Source organism: Rhinatrema bivittatum, chromosome 3, assembly GCF_901001135.1.
Source record: "Rhinatrema bivittatum chromosome 3, aRhiBiv1.1, whole genome shotgun sequence".
NCBI classification, from domain to species: domain Eukaryota; kingdom Metazoa; phylum Chordata; class Amphibia; order Gymnophiona; family Rhinatrematidae; genus Rhinatrema; species Rhinatrema bivittatum.
The window spans coordinates 171,609,430-171,636,194 of NC_042617.1; the positions used below are offsets into that span (position 1 = coordinate 171,609,430).

A 26,765-nucleotide genomic window follows, 5' to 3' on the forward strand; every position below is an offset into this window, starting at 1 on the left:
GGCTGCTTAATCCAGTTCTAGGTTTTCCCCATTTCAAGTGCAGATTTATAGTTTCGATTCTTGACGTCCCACCCCCAGGAAAATAAATAAGTACATGTACAAACTACAAATCCATATATATATAGCGATACAAACAGAAGACTAGTTCAGTACGTCCTGACAAACAAATGAAACTATTTGGCAAGTGGAAGCGACTCTTTTTTTTTTTTTTTACTCAGATTTCGCAAGTCGCATTTTGAAAGTTCCCGCCTAGCTATGAAATCTCGCGAGAGCTGTAAGCGGGTTGGGAGTTCGGCGACGGTGACGGAGACGGTGGCGCCTGCGTGTTGACGGCTTGTTGCTTCCCCTTTCAGGCGCGGGCTCAGAGTTAGTGCGCCAGCAGCGTGTGTCAGTGTGCGGTATGCTGCCGAGGGGAGGGGAGAGATGAAGAGAGGAATGGCGCTCGCGTTTAACTGCTAAAACCGGAGAGCGAGCGAGGGAAGGGAGACTCAGCGCGCGGGCCGCGGAAGTGATAGCAAGGAGGAGGCAGGAGAAGGCCGTGCTGCGCACACATATCTCCCGCCCGCAGGAGTAAGAAGCCGCTGCTTGCCTCTTGCGGTTTTTGTTAACGGATGTGCGAGTGGCATTTATCGGCGCGGTGACGGCGCCCGGAGGAGGAGACCGGCGGCCGCCTGCTGCAGCTGCTGAACGTCCCGAGGGAGAAACGGAGGCCTGGGGAGCGGCGACTGCGCCTTCCCGCATACAGGTAGGCCAGCGGGAGGGGAGGGGAGGGGGGTAGTAGCGGGCTATCCGAGCTTGGGCTAGTACCGCTGGTCTGAAGGCTCTGTACCCGGTCCCCTTGGTACTATTAGCTGCTGTGTGCAGCGGGGCTGTGATTTGGCCGTCGCGGTGACTCACGCCTTACCCGTCCGTCCGCCCTCCCTCCTGGGATTCACCTCCATGCCGCGGCCGCTCTCACGTGGATCTCGAGGGAATTGGGGGGCAGTGAGGTGAGTGAGGCTGCTTCTTGCCCATTCCATGTCTGTAGCAGCGAATGGGGTGGTTTGAACGCAATGTGCCTCCGGGATTATATGCGAGACGCGTTGCTTTGACGGGCTGGCTGTGACCTGTTTTCCAATCTAGTCCTGGTGTATTTTCAGGTGAGTTATGGCTAGGTGGCAAAATAGAACGGGCAGTGGTGCGAATACAACGCGGAAACTTTTCTAAATTATATGTTCTCAATATATTTAATTTTCAGCTGTGACATATATATATATATATATATTTTTTTTTTGTTTTTGTTTGCAATTTCACACGATTGGTTTTTTAGCATACATGTTGGTCATTCTAAAGAGTATTGCCTGCTACTGTTCTGTCCAGGATCGTGCGTGAGATTCCGGATATCGGTGGTTTATTGTCATTACCCTTACAGCAGTAAAGCTTTAGAGACTAACAAACTACAGAATGTGCTACAGACTAAATACATGTTTTTCAACCGCATTATCAGTATGGGTTACACTGAAGATCATACATGACTGAAGAGTTTTTTCAAAAGATTAAAGTTCAGGAAACAATTGGCATGATAGGATATCTGTTGCCAGAGTAATACATAGTGATGTAATAGAAGACAAAAATACAATTTTCTTATACAGAAAAGACAATAGCAAGAACACTACCTGGGTTCTGGTGCTGTTCTGTCGTGTTCAGATTTAAGTTTTTCCTCGTGGCAGGATACAACATGAGCACATGGAAGGTAAAGCCAGTAGTAAGCAATTGCTAGAATTCTCAAAATAGCTTGCTTATATCTTTGCTCTCTGGGTTCCTCTTTTATTCCTTGCTTTTCTTATGTTGTATCTTTTGGGCTTTTTGATTATAATAGGTATTAAGATTCTGCTATGCAGATTAATTTCTTCCATTTGTGCTTTCTTCATATTTACATAAAAATAAATCTTGGTAGAAAAGGATCAGGTGGCTTGTCTGTGCCTGCCTACTATGCCGACACATTTGTCTTAGTCTACCGTCTGCTCACTCTTTCTGCTGTTGAGGTCATGTTGTCTTTCTCATATGCTTGAATTCTGACTTTTTTTTTCTCCTATTACTGCTGAAACGTTGTTTTAGGTGCCCATCATTCTTGCAGTGGAGTGATTTCTCACCTTCCTTTTGAACTTTTTTATTTTCATTTAATGACCCTTTATGCTTGAACTTTTCATTCTGTGGAAAATGTTCTCTGGTACTATTATCTCTCCTTTCTTTTCAAAAGCACATCTATAGTTCCTTCAGTTTTTTTTAAGCAAGGCTTATACAGAGGACTGTCTACCATTTTGGTGGTTTTCCTTATCTTGTCAGTATCTTTCAGTAGATGTCTCCAGAATAGAACACTGTATTCAAGTGGGCTTTTGCTAGAGCCCTATACAGAGATTACTTCCTATGTTCTACAGTGATGCATCTCATACATCCAATCTTTCCCAAGTGCTTTGTCACAGTGACTGGCTACCTCAAGGTCATTAGACACCTAGGTCTCTTTCTTGTTGACAGCTTGTTCTTCCCCTTCAAAAATGAATTTCTTCTTCTTAACTTCATAATTTAGCTTTTTTTTTTCTTTTTTTAATTAAAGCATATTTACAGTTGGGGTTGGAAAACTGTCATTGATCTACAAATTTACTCCTGGTGCCATTTGCTGGCTTGGAAGCAGCTGCTTCTATTCTGATCAGGCCTAGGCTAGAAGAGTAGTCATTGCCACTGCAGTCTATCTAGCCTGGGCCAGAAGTACATGCCTTGCTGCTGCAGTGGACTAAGATGTGGGAGGAGGCGCTGTGGTGGCCTGCTGCCCCCAAGCCTGGGAGGAGTGAGTGCCTGTTCTGGGCCCCGGCCCAATGAGAGAAATCACTGATAACTCGTGTGGTGGGTGGGAGGGGGAAGTAGTAGTAAGTAGGGAAGAGGAATGTCTTATGGATATTTTTTGCTGGTGATTTCTTGGGAGGAGATGGGGGGGGGGGGGGGGGTATTGCAGTGGGAAGTTGCCTATGTTTGTGATCTTGTTTTTCTTAATTTTATTTATAGCTTTTACAAATTAGACAATCTTATATAAAGCACTATTGAATTCCACACCTAACTAAGGGGTGGATTTATCAAAATGCGGTAAGTACCACATGTGATAGCAAAAGGGGCGTGTTTTATGCTAATATAGCATTTATCGCAATTTGCGCTAATTACCTGTATGAAGAGCTAAGTTAGCGCAAACTGCGATACCATTTTCAGATTCTGCGATAAGTGCCAGACCTGTTGTATTTCCTTCATTCAACCACCTGGGGACCATTGTTAATGGTCCTAGACACATAGGGGAGAGAGAGAGAGAGCTTGCGCTCTCTCTCTCTCTCCCCAAGGTTCTGGACCCTTCAATTCACCTGAAATAGGACTTACGGGAGACATCGCAAATGGCGAGGAAACCTTACCGCACGGTCACAGCCGCTATCGCACAGCCTAATGCAATCCAAAGAGGTGTAGTTAAAATCGGCGTTACGGCTGTGCGATAGCTCTTCGCAGACAGGCTAACCCAGCCCACTCTCCGCCCCTAACTCCTCCTATTTTCTGAATTTGCATCGCACCATGCGATATGGTGCGATCACATGCGTTAAACACGTTTTTGCATGCATTAAGGGCCTGTCACATGCGTTAACGGGGCTTTTCGCATGCGATAAGCCCTTAACGCATGCGAAAACGCCTTATCGCGTTTTGATAAATGACCCCCTAACAGGCCGATACAGTACAGTGCGCTCGGACGGAGCGCACTGTTAGCCTGCTATTGGATGCGCATTTTCCCTTACCCCTTATTCAGTAAGGGGAAGAAAACGCGCGTCCAACCCGCTGCACCTAATAGCGCCCTCAACATGCAAATGCATGTTGATGGCCCTATTAGGTATGCGCGCGGGATACAGAAAGTAAAATGTGCAGCCAAGCCGCACATTTTACTTTCAGAAATTAGCGCCGACCCAAGGGTCGGCGCTAATTTCTTCCGGCATCGGGAAAGTGCACAGAAAAGCAGTAAAAACTGCTTTTCTGTGCACCCTCCGACTTAATATCATGGTGATATGAAGTCGGAGGTCCCGAAGAGTAAAAAAAAGTAAAAAAAATAAAATAAAATTGAATTCGGCCTGTGGCTGTCGGGCCGAAAACCGGACGCTCAATTTTGCCGGTGTCCGGTTTCCGAGCCCGTGGCTGTCAGTGGGCTCGTGAACCAGCGTCTGCTGACAGCCTCCATTCCGGGTCAAAAGGAGGCATTAGGGACACGCTAGTGTCCCTAGCGCCTCCTTTTCCCCGTTTCTACCGCTCCATCTAATTTGAATACTGCATTGCGCGCCGGGAGAGCGGGCGTTTGTCCGCTCTCCCACGGACTTTACTGAATCAGCCTGAATGGCAGTAGTCACATAAACGTAAATAGGTGTGGAGGTGAAAAAAGGAGAGATAAAAAAAAAAAAAAAAGAAATGAGCTAGAATGTTATATCCAGATATACTACAATACCATACAATTTAATGGTCAGTATTTAATCTTTATCAAGAAAAAACATAAAATATTGCATAGACTATGGCTTTGATAAACATTTGATGTATTTATAGCAACAGTACCAAAGGCCTAATTCACTCGCATTTATTTCCATAGAGGCAGATTGGGAGTAAAGTCATAGTGAACTGGACCCTGTGTGAAATAACTATATTCATAGACCTGCTCTGCCAAAATGTTTCCCCACACATTGTGACTGTAGCAAAAACTTGATAATTCAGATCCACAGAAGTTATGTCTTTGGAACAGCGTACAGAACAAATTATAAGAACTACTTATTTGGAATTCCAAGATTCTATTGGGTCTACTTCTATATCTTGCTATGATACTCTCTTCTGTGCTACTTGATTCTTCTTCAGAAGATAATTGCCAAGCTCTAATATAAATATGTAAACTGTAAGGTATTCCTAATATTTCCTCATTTTTACAATTTTAGTGCATTTCATTGTCTCTTTGATCTCACCAAATCAGATATTACTCTGCCTTTGCACTAGTTGTGATCAGTATAGCTGTGCTTACAGCTACTGGAGTTGGGTGATCCAGCCTTTTGCACAGTGGTAACAGCTATTGGCTAGATGTAAGGCCTATGTTTGCAGTGTTTGGGGAAGGACCCCTGGTGCATGGTTGCCTAATGAAGACTATTGCAGCAATGACTGAGCTAAGTGAGTTGGAAGGGGGGATAAAAACAGAAATGAGCTAGAATGTTATATCCAGATATACTACAATACCATACAGTATTTAATCTTCATCAAGAAAAAACATAAAATATGCATGGACTATGATTTTGATAAACTTTTGATGTATTTATAGCAACAGTACCAAAGGCCTAATTCACTCGCATTTATTTCCATAGAGGCAGATTGGTAGTGAATGAAGGCTTATGGCATCTTACTCCAGTAGATGTTTCTGATTGAGCTGGAAGCCCAAAAGAGCAGGAGGAAACTGCAGAACATTAAATAAGTGTATACTAATTGAACTCTTGGGATATGAATTCACAACCCCTCTGCTGCTATTTCTGTGTGACTCTGTTTGTGACTTTATCTTAGAAATTGGGTAATAATAAACATTCACTCTTCCTCCTTTTTTTGAAATGTTAATGTGCTTTAGGTACTAGAATGGCTTACTGCATGATCTATCCTCTTATGTGTTTTATTAAACTTATATTGGTACTAAAGAGTAAGAGAAATTTTCTTTTTGGGAACTTTATTTAGTGAGACTGCAGTCATTGTTGTTATCCATTATAAGAGAGATGGACAACTTCCTCAAAAGTAAAAAGTTTGGGGGGGGGGTTTAGATTCTTGTGCTGTCCATGGAACCACACTTTGGGACTGGTTTGAAGACTTGGTCTTCAGCTTAGGATAGTTGGCAGCTCTGCTCCTTTTTTATATCAAAGTGCCCTAAAATATTGGTATATTCTTTGGTAATTTGGGTTTTATGGTCAATGTTTTGTATGTTTGCCAAAAAAAAGCTTATCCATTGGTTCAGTTAGTACGGAGGTGTCATGTGATGCGGTGAAGCAAGGCAGACATAAGTTTGTTGTGCCCTGGATGCCATTCCTGAAGATTACCAATATAATCATCTTTTGGAGTTTTTTTTTAGAGTAATATAGCACTAGATCATTTTTAACAGCTTATAGACAGTTTCGTTATAAAATATTGTGGATAATAGAACCACCAGATTGGTAAAAAAAAAAAAAGTAAGCTGTAAGAACCCAAGATTGAGCCTTGGTGAGAAGGAGTTAAGCAGTTTCAGCGAGCAAACCATGATAGCATTAAGTAATGCATGGTACAAGTGTTAGAAAACAAATTTGAGATATAGGATCAGATTCAAGAAGGTGGGACTCTATCGATTTGTTTAATTGTTGCAGATTCGCCCCTCTGTGGTATCCATACAAACAGGAGGAAATTAATACATTGCAGTATAACATTACTGCAATGGAAAAACAGCAGTAGAGAGAGGTAAAAATAGAAGACATGGACAACGGGTCGACATAATAACCTGTGTTTTGTTGGATTCCCAGAAAGCTTCCTTGATAAGAGATCTTCCTGCGACGATCGAGGAATGGCTACCACTGGCTCTAGAATTAATGGCAATGCAAGGCCTACTGGTAGTGGAGCGCACTTATCGCTAAGGTCCATGATTTAAAAAATCAACTACGGCCTAGAATAGTCATACCGAAGATACTGAATTTCATGCATAGATCAAAAAAGAGAGTTTAGTAACAAAGAATTTCTTAGCATTCAGACAGATTAATCAACCTCTATCACAGATGGAGACAGAGCAAAGCTGATGTCATGGTATATATACCCCTGCACTGACATCAGCCCACCAGTATTCTCTGTCTCCAGCGGATGGTGGATGTGCATTATTTACTGGAGATTGCTTAAAAAAAAAGGAGAAAAGAAGGGAACTAATTCGCCCGTTCTCATGTGGTGATCCCTTATGGTCCCTTCCTCAGTCAAATTTTCCTGAGGTGATATCTGTGGATTCCTCCTTCAGAGTGCCTCGGACTGGTAGCTGATTTTCCAGCATGGGGACTTAGCTGTAGAGAGAAACAGCTGAGAGGCTAGCAGATGTGGAAAGATGAGCGTGGCAATGAAGGCCTTTGCCCCCTCTCCCCGCAGCCAGAGACAGATATATAAAAAAAAAAAAGAAAATGTTAGGAATTCTATTCCCCTTCTTGTCTCCAAGCTTTGGTATGCCGATTTGAGGTCTTTTCCCACTTCCAGGGGAACTTGGGGAATTGTGGAAGCTTGGCAGATAGAGCAGCCATTTAGCTAGGCCCCGCTGTCAGGCTTTGCTTAGACACTGCATGATAGGTCGCAAGAGTGTTCTCAATGCTTTTCTATGTGCAAAGCTGCTGTGAAATAGTGTCTTGATGTTGGGTCGTGCTTGCCTGCTAAGGTGGGCGCCTACCTGGATTGTGTGTGGGGCGCCTAAAGTTTGGGCATCTATAGTGTGCACTTATTGGACAGAGCTTGCTTTTGAGCTTCCTATCCAGGCTTGCTTGTGCGGACATGCCCTTGGACTTAAAGTTGTCGGGCGCCTGTGGGTGTTCATCCTTGGTGCAGGTAGCAAAGAAGCCTAAGCACCTTAGACTTTGTGCTACTTGCATCTACAGGCATCTCAGCCTGGTGTCTCCTCTAACTTGTGTCAGCGCTGCTTTGAGGTTCAGGGAGAGTTGTCTCCGGCTGATTTTGCTGAGCCTAGCATTTCCCTGAATGGGACTGGAGGGGGGAGAGCGGTTTGGAGGCTTCCCTGCAGTTCTCTCTTCTATACGGGAACTACCCACTGAGGCCGCTGACGTCATCTCAAGCCCTAGGGCCGGGCCGATAAAGCACGGCATGCTGAGAACACCGCTGGGAGAGCGGTTTGGAGGCTTCCCTGCAGTTGCCTCCTATCCGGGAACCTACCCACTGAGGCCGCTGACGTCATCTCAAGCCTCAGGGCTAGGCCGATAAAGCGTGGCGTGGGCGCGCCCCTTCTGGCATTTTTTTTTCCTTCCTGCTTGGAAGCTTCTTTATCGCAGTATCAAGGTTACAAGGTCCTTTTCTGGATATGGGTAAGAAGAGAAAAGGTAATTTGAGGGGCATTCCTCCTGCATCCCAATCTACCCCTCAGACTTCCTAAACAGGCCTAGAAACCTTGTTTTACTAGTTCAGTATTGGGACCTACAGAGCAATAGAGCCTCTGATTTTTCAGGCTTCGCTCTTAGAGTTATTGACCTCTCTGTCCCTCTGGTCCTATACCACCTCAGGTGCCTAATATCCCCTGTCGGTCTTAGGGTAGAAATGGTGGGCTAGTTTGTCTCTCTAATTCTACTCTGGAGGTGAGAGCTCAGGAAGATCGGGGTTTTACTTCAACTAAACCCTGTGTAATTGAAAAACCTGCTGAAATAACTTTAGATTCACTCTGGATAGCAATCACTAATTTGGAGACCGCTCTTTCCTTGTGAATAGACAATGTGTTGGGATCTTATGGGACTTTATCTGGTCAAATTAATGAATAATTCTGTGATTTTTCTGTGCTTAAGTCAAATCACCAGTGTTTCAAATATTTGCAATACGTTTTGTGATAAGACTGTCTTTGATTAAAGACAATCTCTACATAATAAGATAGAAAATATGGGTAATTATGCTAAAAGGTTTAATCTGAGATATTTGAATTTTCCTCAATGCTCTTTGATTTCTCCATTAGAGATGATTAAAATTTTTATTTCGATTTTTTTTGAAAATCTCTAAAGAGTCTCTTCCAGAGATTGTTAATGCTTATATTGCAGATAAATCCACCACCCCAGTGGTAGCAGTGGAGAGAGAGATTGATGTTAGAGAAAAATTACTAAATTTAACTGATTTCTTGGAAGATTCTATTTTGGATATTAAGGATAGGGCCACTTTGCTTGTGATCTTCGCTCGTGAGGTTGAAAGACTTTCTTTCTTGGCTCTAAGATAAACATATTCCCAGATGTAGTTAAGGAGACTCAAGCCTGAAGGAAAAATTTTCTTATTAAAAAACAAACCCCAGAGTTTTAGCTCTAGGGGCTTCCCTTTTACTTAGATTCCTATGTAAATGTGTAATTAAATATCAAGGGGTTAACTACATTTTTTTTTATCCCATTCATTTGGAAAATTTCTTACAAAACAAAGCGCTCCCTTCATGATGTTTGCCTACCATATAAATCTGGAAAGTACCAAAAAGTTAAGATACTAGTATTTTTTGTTATTGATCTTATTCAAATATTTGCTGGTTGCAAAATATTTCTTTTCTTGTATTCATTTTCTGTTTCTTAATGCAAGGTGCTCTTGTAATTATGTTAACATTTCAATAAACAGAAAATTAAAAAAAGAATGGGATTGGAGGGGGAACTGTCAGAGGTTTTGTCTGGTTTGGGGGCTCCCTTAACTGGTTTGTCAGCAGCTCAGTGGGCGCAGGACTGAAGTCTTCTGGTTTGGTATGGCTCCTTCTATTCTTACTTGGATGGAATTTTTTCAAGGGCTGCAGTCCTTTTTTTCATGCATAATTGGAGCTGACCAAACCTAAAAGTTCAGGATCGCAGACTGCAGATTCTCTGATGCTGCGGGTAAGCATCTGAGTATATCTAGACCTGCTGTGGGTCATGCTGATAGGGACCCAGATGGCACAGATGATGAAGGTGATCCTTTCTTCTGGGTGGATGGGGAAATTCCTCTGTGGTTGGAGCCATATAGAACAATGCTGCGTTTATTTTGTTCTTTGATAGAGAAAAAGTTGCTGGCTCTGATCTTCCAGTTACTCAAGATGCTGGGGTTGATGGGTGCTGATTTCCATATCTGAGCCAAAGAAGAATCCCATTTTAGTTTCTTTGCAAAAAGCATCATATTTCTTCCCCATTATGAATGTTGTTCAAGATTTGATTGATCTTGAATGGGGTGCCCAGGAAACTAATTATAAAAGGGGATCAAATCTTGGAAATGCTGTACCCCCTGCATCTGGTGGCGAGAGCAGTTGCGCCTTCCGAAAGTGGGTGTTCTGGTGTGTGCAGTCACCAAGCAGACAACTATATTCCTGTAAAAGGGGGAGTGGCATTGAAGGATACGCAGGATAGGAGAGGCTATCCTTAAGCAGGCCTTTGAGGTGATGGCAGTAAATTTGCAGATAGCCTCTTGCTGCTCCCTTGTGGCTTGCTTTTGCTTGCTTCTCTCTCAGGAAGTCAAATGAGTCTGGTTTCAATTTCAGGGCAGTCATGGAATCAGTAGCTGTCTTTTGGTAGTTGTGGGCTGCGACCTGGTCTGCACTTCTGCCAAAGAGATGGCTTCGGTGTTGGTGGCCAGGTGTCAGCTATGGCTGATGAATTGGTCGGCCGATACAATTTCAAAGTCTAATCTTAAGAAATTACCTTTTAAACAATCACTCTTGTTTGGGAGTGAGTTGGGAAAATTGGCCAACAAGTGGGGCAAGACCCAGGTTCCTCAGTTACCAGAGGATAAAAAGCATGCGCCACACTCGTTCGGCGCAATAGGTCATGCTAGGGGTTTCATACATTTTTGACCCTTCAGAGGAGCGACTTCTCAAAGGGCTTGACCTTTGGGTAGGTCTCAGTCCTTCGTCCCAGGTAGCCCAGATGTGGCGTAGGCTTGAGTAGCGGTGCTCCCTGATCTCCCTCAGTGAGGGTGTGCTCACTCATCCCCAGGAACAGGAGATAGAGGGTGACTTGCCTCTTTCTTTTATCAGAAGTTGATTATGATTATGTCAGACCAGTGGATTCTGGGGGTGATAAAAGACTGCTATGCTCAGGTGTTTCTTGGCATTCCTTGGGATGTGTTTATGGTTTCTCCTTGCATTTCTCCGCAGAAGAGGAAGTCGGTAGAGTGTATGTTGTGAAGGCTCCTCAGCCTGCGGACCTTAATGCATATGCTCATGTTACAAGAAAATACGGGCTGATATTCTATTTATTTTGTTTAACCCAAGAAGGAGGGTTCCTTCACCCCATTCTGGATCTCAAGGGAGTCCACTGTCATTTGTGAATGACTAGGCTTCCGCGTAGAAACCTTTACGTTCGATGATGTCGGGGGAGTTTTACATTTCTGGAATTGTCAAGAGGTGTATCTGCATTTTCCCAGCCGGCTGGAGCATCAGTGGTTTTCTGCGTTTCACTGTTTTGGGGTGATATTATCTGTTTTGCGCACTAACCTTTGGTTGGCCACCACGCCCAGAATCTTCTCCAAGGTTATATTGGTGGTAGCAGCAGTGTTGAGAGAGGATGCTATTCTAGTCTACCTGTACTTAGACGATTGGCTAATTCGGACCAACAGCATGAAAGAGAGTCTTCAGGCCTCACGCAAGGTAATCTCCTTACTACAGGAAATAGATTGGATGGTGAACTTGGCCAAGAGCAACTGGCAGCCATTACAGACACTGAAATATTTCTGTTTTCATTTCAACACAAAGCAAGGCAGGGTGTTTCTGCATTTAGAAACTGATGGTGCAGGTGCAACTATTGACAGGAACAGTACGCCTGACAGTGTAATCTTATCTACAGGTGCTTGGGTTGATAGCAACCACCCTAGAGGTGGTTCTGTGGGCAAGGATGCCTATGCTGCTTTAGTGCACACTGCTTACACTTTGGAATCCACAATCTCAGGATTACTTGATACAGCTTCAGTTACCGGTGAAGATCAGCAGATGGTTGTTGCAAGTGGATCATCTAAAGAAGAACGTTTCTTTATGAACACCGGAATGGCTAGTACTCACGATGGATACAAGCCTCCTGCAGGCCTTGGAGCATCAATTGGCTGGAAGCGCGTGACGTCTGGTTGGCGTGCTTGTGATTCGTCGACTGCTTGCAGGGTCAAGCTTTCCGAATGATGTCGGATAACGCAACGACAGTGGCATACATCAATTGTCAGGGAGGAACCAAGAGCCAGCAATGGTTGCAAGAAATAGGCGTACTCATGGAATGGGAGGAAGTACATCTTCAGGAGGTCTCAGCCTCACACATTGCAGGAAAAGACTTGGCCTGACCCAGTATGCCCGGGGGGTTGGGGGGGAAGACACAGGGGGAATGATTATAGGCTATGGGGCTTAATTTCATGGTGGCAAATGCAAGTATCTAGCACACAAGTTTTCTGGTAGATCAATATCCAAGGCAGAACTAATCTCTATAGAAACTGGGCTTTATGCTAGAGTCCATGGATAGTCCTTGCTAATAAAATGGGCACACGAATTAACGGGCGGATTTTAAAAGCCCTGCTTGCGTAAATCCGCCCGGATTTACGTGAGCAGGGCCTTGTGCGCCTATTTTCCATAGGCCCCCGGCACGCGCAGAGCCCCGGGACACGCGTAGGTCCCGGGGTTTTTCGAAGGGGGCGTGTCGGGGGAGGGACCGGATGACGTGGCGTTTCGGGGGCGGGACCGGGGCCGTGGTCCAGGCCTCCGGATCAGCCCCCGGGACGGAAGACGGCGCGCCAGCAGTCCGCTGACGCGCGTAGATTTACGTCTGCTTCTCGCAGGTGTAAATCTAGGGACAAAGGTAAGGGGGGGGGGGGGGTTTAGATAGGGCCAGGGGGGTGGGTTAGGTAGAGGAAGGGAGGGGAAGGTGAGGGGAGAGCGAAAGAGAGTTCCCTCCGAGGCCACTCCGATTTCAGAGCGGCCTCGGAGGGAACGGAGGCAGGCTGTGCGGCTCGGCGCGCGCAGGCTGCGCGGCTATGCGCGTATCTTATAAAATCCAGCGTACTTTTGTTTGCGCCTGCTGCGCAAACAAAAGTACGCGATCGCGCTTTTTAAAAAAATCTACCCCTAAGTGTGTAACACAACGTCGCAGGTTTAGGAACTCCTGTAAAGAGTTTTTCGCATCTTCAAAAATTGAAAGGCATTCCAGGCATCCACCACCCTCTCCATGAAGAAATATTTCCTGACGTTGGTTCTGAGTCGTCCTCCCTTAAGTTTCATTTCGTGACTAATAGTTCCACAGATTTCTTTCCAATGGAAAAGGTTTGATGATTGTGCATTATTAACACCTTTCAGGCATCTCCCCTGCACCTCCTCTCTTCCAGGGTATATGTAATCAGGTCCTTCAGACTCTCCTCATAGGTCGTCTGATACAGACACCACACCATTTTGGTTGCTCTTCTCTGGACTGCCTCCATCCTGTCTTTATCACCCCTTTTAGATACAGATTCTAGAACTGAACAGAGTGCTCCAAATGAGGCCTCACCAAGGGCCAGTACAAGGGCTTTATCGCCTCCTTTTTCCCCCCCCCCCCTTACTGGTTATTCCTCTCTATACAGCCCAGCATTATTTTGGCTGGAGATCTGAAGATGGCGAAACAATCACCCCAAGGTCCTGTTCTTGCTCCATCCATAGCAGCCCTTTACTCCCCCCCCACCCCCCAAATCACATACAGCTTTTTTGGACTACCACACCCCAGATGCATGATTCTGCACTTCTTGGCATTGCGTCCCTGCTGCCAAATCTTTGGCCACTCTCCAGCTTTCTTTAATCACTTTTCATTCTCTCTGCTCCTTCAGGCGTGTCCACTCTGTATCAGACAGAAAAAAAGTGCAGCTGCAAAAAGTTTACATCAGGCATAAACTGTTTAAAAATATCTTGGAAGCCCAGACTATTCATTAAGGAAGGCCAAAAGACTGTTGACATGATTAAAAAGTGAGATGAAAGACTATTTTAGCCAAAAGAACATATTTTTCAAAAAATGGAAAAAAGTATCTAAAGGAAGAAAATAGGAAAAAGAAAAAGCAAGTTAAATATTTATATGGCAGGGAAAAATTTGAAAAGAATTTTGCCATAGAAGCAAAAACTCATAATAAAAACTTCAAATATACCTGAAGCAGGAAAGCTGCAAAGGAGTCAGACCATTAGCCGATAGAGGGGTTAAAGGGGCACTTAGGGAAGCAAGGCCATAGTAGAAATACTAAATTAATTCTTTGCTTCACTGTTTACTGAGGAGGATGTTGGGGAGATACCCATGCTGGAAACTAATAGTCAAAAGAAATAAATCACAATGAACTTGGAAGATGTAACAAGGCAAATAAAATAAATAGAAGCAAATCATCTGGACTAGCAGGTTTACACACCAAAGATCTCAAATAAAATTGCAACTTATTTTTAGTAATTTGTAAACTATCATTAAAATTGGCTATTATACCTGAAGATTGAAGGTGGCCAGAATATTGGCAATCATTAAACAGGGTGCCATGAGCGATCTGAGAAACTACAGACCAGTGAGTCTGACGCAGTGCTGGGAAGAATCATAAAAATACTAAAGAACAAAATTACAGAACCTAGACCCAGCCAAAATGGATTTATCCAAGGGAAATATTGCCTCACCAATCTGCTACATTTTTTCGAAGGGTTAATAAACATGGATAATGGTGAACTGGCGGCTATAGATTTGGATCTTCAGAAGACATTTGACAAAGTCCCTCATGAGAGACTCGAGAAAATTTAGAAGCCATGGGATAGGAGGCAATGTAATATTTATTTAAATCTTTTCTATACCGTCGTTCAGTAAATTAACCATCGCAACGGTTCACATAAAGGCACATTTGGTAATAGAAATTAATTAGGGTAGCTAAAACATTATAGATGTGCCAAAAGTATGCGGTAACAGGATTCTTTCAATATAAAACTGTTTGTTAATTATTGATTTTTATTAGACTGATGTTATTATTGAAGTTCATCTATAAAGAGAATAATCTTAAGTGTATTTAAAGGTGGGAAAGAAAAGGAAATTAAAAAAATATACTGGATTACAAACTGTCTAAAAGACAGGAAACAGAATAGGACTAAGTAGTTAGTTTTCTCAATGGAGGAAGGTAAATAATAGTTCTCAGGGATCTGTATTAGGACCGGTGCTCTTTAATATATTTATAAATCATATGGAAAAGGGAACAAGAAATATGGTGAACAATGACAGGCTGATTGCAAGAAACTGTAGGAGGACCTTAAGAGACTGGGAATCCAAATGGCAGATGAAATTTAATGTGATGCACATAGAGAAATATAATCCAAACTGTATTTGTATGATGTTAGTTCCATACTAGGAGTTACCACGCAGGAAAAGGATCCAAGTTTCATTATGGACAATACGTTGAAATCCTCAGCTCAGTGTGTGGCGGCAGTTCAAAAGCAAACAATGTTAGCAATTATTAGCAAAGAGGTGGAGAATATCAACTTTATCGCTCAATGGTGTGACCGCATCTAGAGTACTGTGTGTGATTCTGGTCTCCACATAAGAATATAACAAGTCTGCCACACTGGATCAGACCAAAGGTCCATCAAGTCCAGCATGTCGTCTTCAAAAATTGCCAATCTAGGTCACCGGTACCTGGCAGGATCTCAGAAGGTCGATAGAGTCCATGCTGCTGATCCCAGGGACAAGTAGTGGATGTGCCTAAGTCCAACTTAATGGTTTATGGACTTGTTCCAGGAATCTGTCCAAACATTTTTTTAAACCCAGCTACACTAACAGCTTTTACAGCATTCTCCAGCAACAAATTCAAGAGTTTAATTTTATACATTGAGTAAAAATATATTTTCTCCTATTTGTCTTAAATATATCACCTAATAACTTCATTGCATGTCCCCTAGTCTTTGTACTTTTTGAAAGTGTAAACAGATTCACGTTCACCCATTCCAAACCACTCTATCATATCTCCCCTCAGCTGTGTCTTTTCCAAGCTGAACAGCCATAACCTCTTTAGCCTTTCCTCATAGGGGATTCATTCCATCCCTTTTATCATTTTGGTCACACTTCACTATACCTCTTCCATTTCTGCTATATATTTTTTTGAGATGCAGTGACCAAAACTGCATATGCAGTCACACCATGGAATGATAGAGGCATTATGATATTCTGTTTTATTCTCCGTTCCTTTCCAAATAATTCCTAGCATACTATTTGATTTCTTGGTTGCTGCAGTAAACTGGGCAAAGGACTTCAACAGTGACACTTAATTATTTTTCTGGATGGTGGCTGCCAATGTAGAACCTTGCATAGTATAGCTATAGTTTGGGTTCCTCTTCCCTATGTGCATCACTTTGCACTTGTCCACATTAAATTCCATCTGCCAGTTAGATGCCCATTCTCACAAAGTCCTCTAACAGTTTCTCATGTTCCTCTTATGTTTTAACAACTTAAAATAATTTTATATTATCAGCAAATTTGACCATCTAACTTGTTGTTCCCATCACTAGGTCATTTACAAATGTTAAACAGCAGTGGTCCCAGAACAGATCCCTGGGGCATTCCACCAGTCACCTTTCTCTAATAAGAAAATTGACCATTTAGCCCTACTCTGTTTTCTATCTTTAAACCAGTTCTCAATCCACAACAGAACATTGCCTCCTATCCCATGACTTTTTAATTTTCTCAAGAGTCTCTCATGAGGTACTTTGTCAAATGCTTTCTGAAAGTCCAGATATATTTTATCAACTTGCTCACCTTTATCCACATGTTTGTTTATGCCTTCAAAAAATGTAGCAGATAGTGAGGCAATACTTCCCTTGGCTAAACCCATGTTGGGCTCATCCCATTAAACCATGACTTTTTTCAACAATTATATTTTTTTATAATTTCAATCATATTTCCAGGCACTGATGTCAGGCTTACACGATCTGTAGTTTCGTGAATCACCTCTGGAACACTTTTTAAAAACTGGTGTTACATTGGCTACCCTCCAGTTTTCAGATGCCTTAGCTGATTTCAAGGATAAATTACAGATTAACAATAGGTCTGCAATTTCATTTTTTAGTTTTCAGTATTCTGGGATGTATACTCTCCAGTCAAGGGAATTTGCTACTGTTTAGTTTGTCAGTTTGCACTAGGCATAAGAATAAAGTTGCTATACCGAGTCAGATTTGTTTCCAATAGTGGCCAATCCGGGATACAAGTACCAAGCAAATATCCAAACATTAAATAAATCTCATGCTTCTAAAATGCTGGTAATAAGTAGTGGCTATTCCCTAAGTCAACCTGATTAATAGCAGTTTATGGACTTCTCCAGAACCTTTATTAAACCCAGCTATACTAGCTGTCTTTACCACATCCTCTGGCAATGAATTCCAGAGCTTATTTGTGCACTGAGTGAAAAAATTCTCTGATTTGTTTTATTTATTTTAAAGCTTTTTCATTAATTACAACAAAATCTGTTGTACAATTACAGATATCACAGAAGTTATCAATAGAAACTTACTATATGCAATATTTATCTGCTAATTTTTTTAAGGTAAATTGGGAGAGCAAGTGTAACTAAGCAGATACATAAAGAAAATAAACAAAGTTTTATATCAAGGTAAAGTTTGAGCCATCAGACTACGTCATCTTTCTTCTGAGCCCTATACAGGGGCCTCTTGGGAATGTGTGCCCAGAAATGCACGAAGTTGCAATGGTTCAAGGAAAACATACTTGAAATTTAAATAATTCAAAAGACACAGGGATATTTCAAAAGAAAAGTAGCCCCCCTGGCCAAAACTTCTGAACGCATACTTAGAAATTTCTTCCTTCTTTCTTGAAGTTTTGGATAAATCCGGATACATCCACATTTTTCCTCCATGAAACTGTTACATACGATTCCGCATAAACAAACGTAACACTATGTCCCGATCAGATGGAAGTGCGAAGGACACTAATAGTGTCGCTCTAGTTGTTGTAGTATCGATTGATGACTCCAAGACTTCTGTCAGGTTTAATGATACTTCTGCAAGCAAGTCCTTCCTTATAACATCTTCCTTCAAGGAAAGATAGTGTATCCTTTATCACTGGTAATGCTTCAATTGATACTTTCAAAATACGAGTGAGGCAAATTTTAAACATCTCATATGCTGAAATCAATTTCACTTGAAGAAAATTAAGAACCCATAGGTTTAAAAGTTTCAAAACATTTTCAGTGCTTTCCAGTTTCTTCGCATTCACTACATCCGCTCGAACAAAATTATGCTGAAGGGTCTCCATTGTATCAACTTGAGATTCCAGCTGCTCCAACTTGGTATTAAATGAAGACATTTTATTCACAACATTTAAAAAACGCTGGTTAGATTCTAAAGTGATTTTGGTCAAATTCAGCATTACAGTTTCCAGTGATTTTATTGCTGACCATAATGATTCCAATGTAATCTCAGATGGTTTGGCTAGTGGGGTTAAGACAGGTTCATGGGCTCCATTTCTCCTGCTCCTGTTTGACTCATACCTCTTCTCTCCAAATTACTAACTCCTTCCGAGTTAGCAGAATTCCCAGCTGTAATATAGAGAGAGGGCCTTCCCAACGGTAAGAACTCAGCAATACCTGATTAATCCTCTGCAAGAATCTCACATTGCAGCTTTCTTTTCTCCTCATCTCTAAAGCCCGCAGTAGCTGTAAATATTTTTGTGGGTTGGGGTGGGGAGGGGGTGCTTGGTGCGCCGGGGCTTAGCGATATTGATTCAGGTAGTAGTGCCGAAACCTGCTCCATGTTGGCGTCCACAGCAGCTCTCTTCTGGCATGACCTCTGTCTGCGTGAAAAAGGTTTCAATCCGTGGCTGAAGTGACACCGGCAGGGGAGATGATGTAGAAATCTCCCTTAATTTTGCCTTTCGTTTAGTATGAGGCATTTTCTTTTAATGGTAGTAATTTCTAAGAGCAAACGGAGAGAGCCTTTTCAGTCTCAAACGGTGGCCATCTAGCTCTCCATCTCGGATTTGTTTTAAATGTGCTACTTGCTAACTTTATGGAATACCCCCCATTTCCTTATTATCTGAGAGTAAATAACAGATTCACATTTACTTGTTCTAGTCCTCTCATGATTTTATAGACCTCTATCATATCCCCTCCTCAGCCATCTCTTCTCCAAGCTGAATAGCCCTAACCTCTTTAGCCTTTCCTCATAGGGGAGCTGTTCCATCCCCTTTATCATTTTGGTCACCCTTCACTGTACCTTTTCTAGTGCAACCAGAATGGTAACCAGAATTGCATAGAGTACTGTAGGTGGGGGTCTCACCATGGAGGCATTATGACTCTCCATTTTTATTCATTTCTTTCCTAATAATTTCTAACATTGTTTGCTTTTTGACTGCTGCAACACACTGAGCTGACTATTTCAATGTACTGCCCACTATGTCGCCTAGATCTTTTTCCTGGGCGATAGGTTCCATATTAGGAGTTAACATCATGTAACTACAGTTTGGGTTACTTTTTCCTAAGTGCAAAGTGTTGCACATATCTGCATTAAATTTCATCTGTCATTTGTATGCCCAGTTTTCTAGTCTTGCAAGATCCTCCTGTAATTTATCACAATCCGCTTGTGATTTAACTCTTTGTGTCATCTGCAAATGTGATCACCTCACTCATCGTTCCCCTTTCTAGATCATTTATAAATAAAGTTTAATCAGTTACCTTCTGATGAAGTGTTAAAATCCGGTGTCCCGCAAGAGTCTGCGCTATCTGCAATGCTATTCAATATATATCTTGCTCCTATCACTAAATTGTTGGCTAGTGTTACAAACGGGTTTAAAATTTACACTGACGATATACAGTTTTACATTAAAATTCAAACCCTCTGGCAATTGATCTTCAGTTACTCTTATCTACAATAAAACAATGGCTACATCAGAATAAACTTTATCTTAATACAAACAAAAAGGAGTTCTTATTGATACATTGACCCCATTCTGATCCTTAAAAACACACTGTTACACTTGATTGTTCCTTTTCACTTAATAAACCTATTAAGAGTCTAGGCGTTTTGCTCGATGCTACGTTATCATTTAAACCTCAAAGGCAACCTTCAAAATTGGATTCTATAAACTTCGTTTCATATCAGGATTATGTCATTTGCTCTTTGATTCGGATTTCCATACTGTTGTGCAAGCTATCATCTTTCCACATATTGATTATTGTAACAGCTTGTTATTAGGCTTACCTAAATCTACTCAACAACCTTTGCAGTTATTAATTAATTCAGCTGCTAGACTTGTCTCTAAGCGATTTTAGCATATCACACCAATTCTTTCTAATCTAAAGTGGTTTTCTGTGAGTGGATTTGGTATAAGATTGCTATGACAGTTTTCAAATTACTTGGTCCTGAGTCTCCTCCTTGGACCAACGCTTTATTAAGAATCTATAAACCTGTTGAGATCTTCACAACTCTGTCTACTTGACATACCCTCTGTTCGTCTTGCGCATCTTTCCTCAACTCGTGAAACATTTTTTTTCTGTAGCTGCTCCTGTCTCATGGAATTCCATCCCATATGAGTTACGCACACAAGGTAATGTCAAAAAATTTAGGCGTCAATTAAAAAGCTGCTTTCTTCAATATGCTTATGGTATGCATTAAACTGAAGATGGATAATTATTATTGGTGAGAACAATTTGAACTTTGTCTGGTAAATGTGTTCTGTTTTGTGCTTATTTGTTTTGTTGTTAATAGTATGACTGTGTTTTATGTATGTTGTACTGTAAATCGCCTAGACCAATTTGGGACACACGATTAATACATTTTAATAAATGAAGTAAAGATCCCTAAGGCACACCATGATTTACCTTTCTCCACTGAGAAAACTGACCATTTAATCCTATTCTCTATTTCCTATCTTTTAACTAGTTTGCAATCCACAAAAGGACATTGCCTCTTATCCCATGACTTTTTAACTTTCTTAGGAGTCTCTCATGGGGAACTTTGTCAAACGTCTTCTGTAAATCCAAACACAGCTGCCGGGGTGGATCTAATGGCAACAAGGTCAATTGCCATGGTCGAAATATTCTTCAATTGCAAGACAGAGCCAGGGTCCAGTGGTATAGATGCTCTCCTATGTTCATGGCCTCAGATCAGCCCATTGTGTTTTCCCATAGTGGCCTCTGGTGGGCAAGATGATGTCAAAATGTTTTAAATCAAGCTTGATTTAAAACATTTTGACATCAGCAGTGCTTATTGAATATAAGACTAAAGGTTAATATAAAAGGTATAACGAATACACAATTGAGAAAACCAATAGAAAATTCAAGAAAAATAGAAAAAGACAAAGAAAAAAGATTTGAAAAAAGATCTAATTTTGCCGCAAATGATTAGAAGACCGGGCGGTTCTCGATTTGAAATACAGAGCACACGCCGTCAGGCTTGATGATGCGGTTCAACTAAAATCAGAGTAAAATCACACATAATTGTTAAATATTATTTCAAACTTTGGGAATTGGTGATTCAACCCAAGTGACATTTCCTTTTTGGATACTTTAAGTTAAAGGAGCCCATGTGGCAGTGCACCCAAAAGTGGTGAGGTTTCTGAAGGAGGTAAAATGTATGTATCCGCCATTCAGACCCATAGTTCCTCATTGGGCCCTCAGTTTTATTTATTTATTTATTTAGCATTTTTTTATATACCGAGGTATAGCAGAGTTGCCTTCACTCCGGTTTACATACAAAAACAACATGTTACATAGAACATGTTTTGTACTAAGGGCCCTGCCTAAACTGCCATTTAAGCCCTCAGACAGAGCTCGATAAAGGATCTATAAAGACAGTCTTTCTAGTAGCAGTTTGCTCTACAAGCTGCATCTCTGAACTGCAGGCTTTCTCATGTAGAGACCCTGACTTGGTCTTTTCCCCATTTCCATCCTTTTTGCCCAAAGTAGTATCAACCTTTCTTATTAACCTACCATTTTCATTGCCAACATGTAATAGAGAGAATATGAAAGCAAATGCCTAAACCAGCTAGAGACAGTGTCTTGTTGAAATACCTAAAGGAAACAAATGCTTTTAGAAGAATGGACAAACTCTTCGTGTTTAGAGGCCAGGTGGATCAAGGAAACAATATCCTTGGTGTATATGCTTGTGGGCAGGCAGGTTGTGGCAGGGCTATGAATCTACTCAACTCCATGGGCTAAAAAATCCTCAGTTTCACCAGAGGAAATCTGTGCAGCTGCCAAATGGTCCTCCCTTCACACGTTCATTAAGTACTACAGGTTGGATGTGCAGGCTAAGACAGACTCAGCCTTTGGAGTGGGAAACCTCAGAGCAGCCTGGTCTTCCTTCTGTCCCAGTGAAGGGAAGCTTAGGTAACTCCCATACGTAATGACTGGTCTAGCAGGATGATAAAGAATGGTAAATTGTTTATATGATAATTTTCTTTCCTTGAGTTCTGTTAAACCAGTCCAGATTCCACCCAGGAAGACAAGGGCGATAAGGATCATTGGGCTGAAAACTCCATTGTCAGTCTATTCTGTCTCTTTCTGCATTTCTCCTCTTGACTCACTTGGGAGTGGTCTAGAATTACTAAATTGGGCTCTGGTGGGATTTCACTTGGCCACAGTGCTTTGGTAGTAGGCTGCTAGGATTAGAGCATGGCCACACCTTCCTTATAAACCTAGAGTGAGGTGCGTCCTGTCTCTATCAGCTGTGAAGGAGAGGAAATCCCATATGTAATGACTGATCTAGGATATAATAAGTAAACAATTTAACCATTTGGAGCTTCCAGCAAATGCAATTGCACTTCAGATCATTCAGAATTCTGGACCCCTTTTCTACAAGCATTTCCTGGTGCAGTGGAAAATAGAGAAAATTGACATCCTTCATAAACTCCCGAGCAGCAACACTGCCATGGGATTGTGCCATGTTAAGAATATATCAATTCACAACAAAAGTGACCAACTTTAGAGAGGGAAATAGCAATAAACTATTACCTCATACAAAACTTGCAATCAGACTCGAGACAATATCATCGGTATGTACTCAATGAAAGATTTAATCTGCTGTCTCTCGCCCTTACAGGGCCACAGGCAGTAGTCAGCCTTCAGAGTATCGATAATTTAATCATTTATTGTCTCTTTGTCTCTACTGTGAACAATTTTATAAATACTTTTAATATTTTTTTAATTCCAAAAGAATTTTTAAAAAAACATTTTTTTTACTCTATAGCATCTATTAAAGGATATATATTTTTTTACCCAATCGGCTTGTTAGCTTAATATCAAACTTTAAATAACAAAGTATACTTAGCCGTAAGGTCATTCAATACCCAACCCGACATGGGCCATGTTTCGACTAACCTTACGGCTAAGTATACTTTGTTATTTAAAGTTTGATATTAAGCTAACAAGCCGGTTGGGTAAAAAAATATATATCCTTTAATAGATGCTATAGAGTAAAAAAAACTTTTAAAAAAAAATTCTTTTGGAATTAAAAAAATATTAAAAGTATTTATAAAATTGTTCACAGTAGAGACAAAGAGACAATAAATGATTAAATTATCGATACTCTGAAGGCTGACTACTGCCTGTTGCCCTGTAAGGGCGAGAGACAGCAGATTAAATCTTTCATTGAGTATATACCGATGATATTGTCTCGAGTCTGATTGCAAGTTTTGTATGAGGTAATAGTTTATTGCTATTTCCCTCTCTAAAGTTGGTCACTTTTGTTGTGAGTAGTTATTGGAGAGGTGGTTGCTTCTGGTTTTGTAAGAATATATCAATAACATGAGTGCACCTGGCATACCTGACAGAAACCCGAAATAGAGCCTTTTCTGTTGTGGGACTGCTATTTTGGAACAGCCTACTAGACCAGGTGCAGTTGATAACTTGTACTCAAATGTACAAGCAATTGTTGAAAATCTTGTTTAAGGTGGCATTTTAAAGACATGATGCGACCGGTACCTCTTTTTTTCTCCAACATAGTTTATGGATAGTTGCTTGGATGTTTTGAGATGACTCCTGCTAGTATAATCTGGGTTTTATCTATGTATGTTGTGTCCAGAGATTGCTTGAAGCAGGCTTTGGTTTGGGATTCAGTTAATGCTTAATGCTGACTGACTTTTTTGGTGATTGTTAATGGGGTTACTATTATCTATGGCAACTAAACATATGGGTATGTATTGTGATTGGTCATCAAGGTGTCTGACAGTTGTCTGTGTTTAGTGAGGTTTTATATGTGATTTTATGAATGCATTTTTGTTCCTTGCCTTGAATGTGAGGGAATGCGACTTTTATAAATGATTTTATTTAAAAACAGAGCAGTGTTTGTCAGCCTTTTTGATGCCAGGGACTGACCTAAAGTGATATGAACTGGCTGGTAGAAATTGGAGGAAACTCCTGAAGAATGGGAGAGGAGTTCCCTCTTATGGCTAAAATGTGTGGGGGGAGTAATTGTGTCTAACCCAGCCACGCCCCATGAGAATTATCACACAGTAGTTATGTTTTTTTGCACTCAGAGCAGAGAAGGGAAAAAAAAATCAAGTCTCATTCCAGAAGACAGTGCAATGGGTGGCTAAAATATTTTTTCACTGGTGATAATGTGGTACATGCTAACCCTTTAAGAGGCATGGTGCTTCCAGCAGCCTTTGACTGTAGCCAGCAACCTGTTGGATTTTTTTTTTTTAATTTACAGAGCCAGATTGGGGACAGTTTGAATCTCATCTGAGCCTGTTGTTCATGTCTAGTCCTTCAGCTTGCTCAGCTGTTCAGTGCCAGCAATCTGTTGCAACGGCAGAGTGCAGCATTTTGGGGCTTGGAGTGAAGCTGCTACCAGGAGATTTTGACCTGGTGCTTTAGGGTGGTTGAGAATGCCCACTTGTGGCTGCAGGGCACTGGGAGGGAGCTGGTAACTGTGTGGCTGCAGAGGGCAGCTGCAGTGCAGGTCTGCTTCCTCCTATAATGACTGTGGCTCTGTGGACCAGTAAGAATGCTGCTAGGAGCTGTTGCTGGTCCGTGGACTAGTGGTTGTGAAACCAGAATGCTGGCCTTATGTACCTTAGTCAGACCCAGCAAGTCATTTCTTATGTTCCCCAATATTAAAGCTGTGTGTCAAATTTTTGTGGATTTTACTGGAGCATTCAGTTTGTGAAAAACTATTCTTTAGAGCAGTGGTGCTCAACCTTTGTTTGGCTGGGACACACCTGACAGATGGTTCTCACATGCGTGACACACTGAACATGTGACCATCACGGGGCTAATGTAAACATGCGCTCTGCATCCTCAGGAATACCCTCAAACCCCAGCAATGAGTGCAGAGCAGATCTAGGGAATTACCCTGTACAACTCGCCATACAAAAAAGATATTCTGGTTCTGATGACATCTCAATAAAAGCAAAACAAACTCCCTTTACTACCAGGCAAAATAGCCTTCCTTATGAAAAGACAGTAATTTACCACTAATGCATATCCTATTGAGAAAACACAACAAATAAGAGTGATACAAATGCCTACATGCTAGTTAAATACCTCACCTCGGTCACACACCCTTCACCAAGTACAGAAAAACCATAAATTAAAAATATGGAGACAGAAACTGGAAAGGAAAACCAAAAAAGCCACTCTGCATGCAGTGCGAACCTGGAGAAATGGAAAGAGAAATATAGCACCTAACAGACTCTCAGATTTGCAATAATGCACACAAACTAACCCGTACAAAGTTACACCTGTATTATGGAACACACTAAAACAGATGTAGCTAATAATGTCGGTTAAAAACCCCCCCACCTTTAAATAAATAAATAAAAGTAACAATCCAATCTAAGAAATACAACTATTAAACCAGGCCCTAAACACTAATACATTTCCTATTGGGAAAACAGAATAAGCCAAGCTGCTATAGAGCCCCACACAGAAATAATTGTAAAGCTATACTAAAAATGTTACAAAACAGCTGCTGAACAGAATAATATCCAACAATTAAAAACTCATAAAAATTATTAAAACATGTCCAAATATCAATAAATATTTCAATACAGCAGACATAGCATAATACCCAATAATTAAAATGGCAGTCAATCAAGAAAAATAAATATAAAAAGCAACCTTTACTTTACCCTCTCCAGCAACTCTCCTTTCCCTTCTAGGCCAATAGCACTCACCAGAAGCAGCAAGGGCTGCTGAAGCTCTGTCCTCACAGTCTTCTTCCTTAGCACTCACAACCATTCAGTCACACACACATATCTCCAATTAGACCCCATGACCAGTCTCTGTCTCTCTCACATCAGTCATCTTCCTGACCAGTCTTTCTCTCAATCACACTCATGGTCTCTTATATACAAGCTCTCGCACCCATTCACACCAGCTCTCACCCAGGCTTCCATTCACACCCACACACAAGCTCTCACCCAGGCTTCCATTCACACCCACAAGTTCTCACCCAGGCTTCCATTCACACCCACAAGTTCTCACCCAGGCTTCCCTTCACACCCACACACACACACACAAGCTCTCACCCAGGCTTCCATTCACACCCCCCCCACACACAAGCTCTCACCCAGGCTTCCATTCACACCCCCCCCCACACACAAGCTCTCACCCAGGCTTCCATTCACACCCACACACAAGCTCTCACCCAGGCTTCCATTCACACCCACAAGTTCTCACCCAGGCTTCCCTTCACACCCACACACACACACACAAGCTCTCACCCAGGCTTCCATTCACACCCCCCCACACACAAGCTCTCACCCAGGCTTCCATTCACACCCCCCCCCACACACAAGCTCTCACCCAGGCTTCCATTCACACCCCCCACACACACAAGCTCTCACCCAGGCTTCCATTCACACCCCCCCAAACACAAGCTCTCACCAAGGCTTCCATTCACAACCCCCCACAAGCTCTCACCCAGGCTTCCATTCACACCCACGCGCGCACACACACTCACTCACACACACGCTCTCACCCAGGCTTCCATTCACACACACACACACACGCTCTCACCCAGGCTTCCATTCACACACACACACACACGCTCTCACCCAGGCTTCCATTCACACACACACACACACGCTCTCACC

At 41.9% G+C, this 26,765-nt stretch overlaps 1 protein-coding gene across 2 annotated transcripts in view; it reads left to right on the forward strand.

Annotated features, from left to right (window-relative positions):
* The first annotated feature begins 285 nt into the window (after window positions 1-285).
* Window positions 286-26,765, forward strand: part of AHCTF1 (AT-hook containing transcription factor 1) — a 564,884-nt gene continuing 538,404 nt past the window's right edge. For both annotated transcript variants that reach the window (XM_029593945.1, XM_029593946.1), the window contains exon 1: window positions 286-745. The gene's annotated coding sequence lies outside the window, so the exon portion shown is untranslated. The remainder of the gene's footprint in view (window positions 746-26,765) is intronic.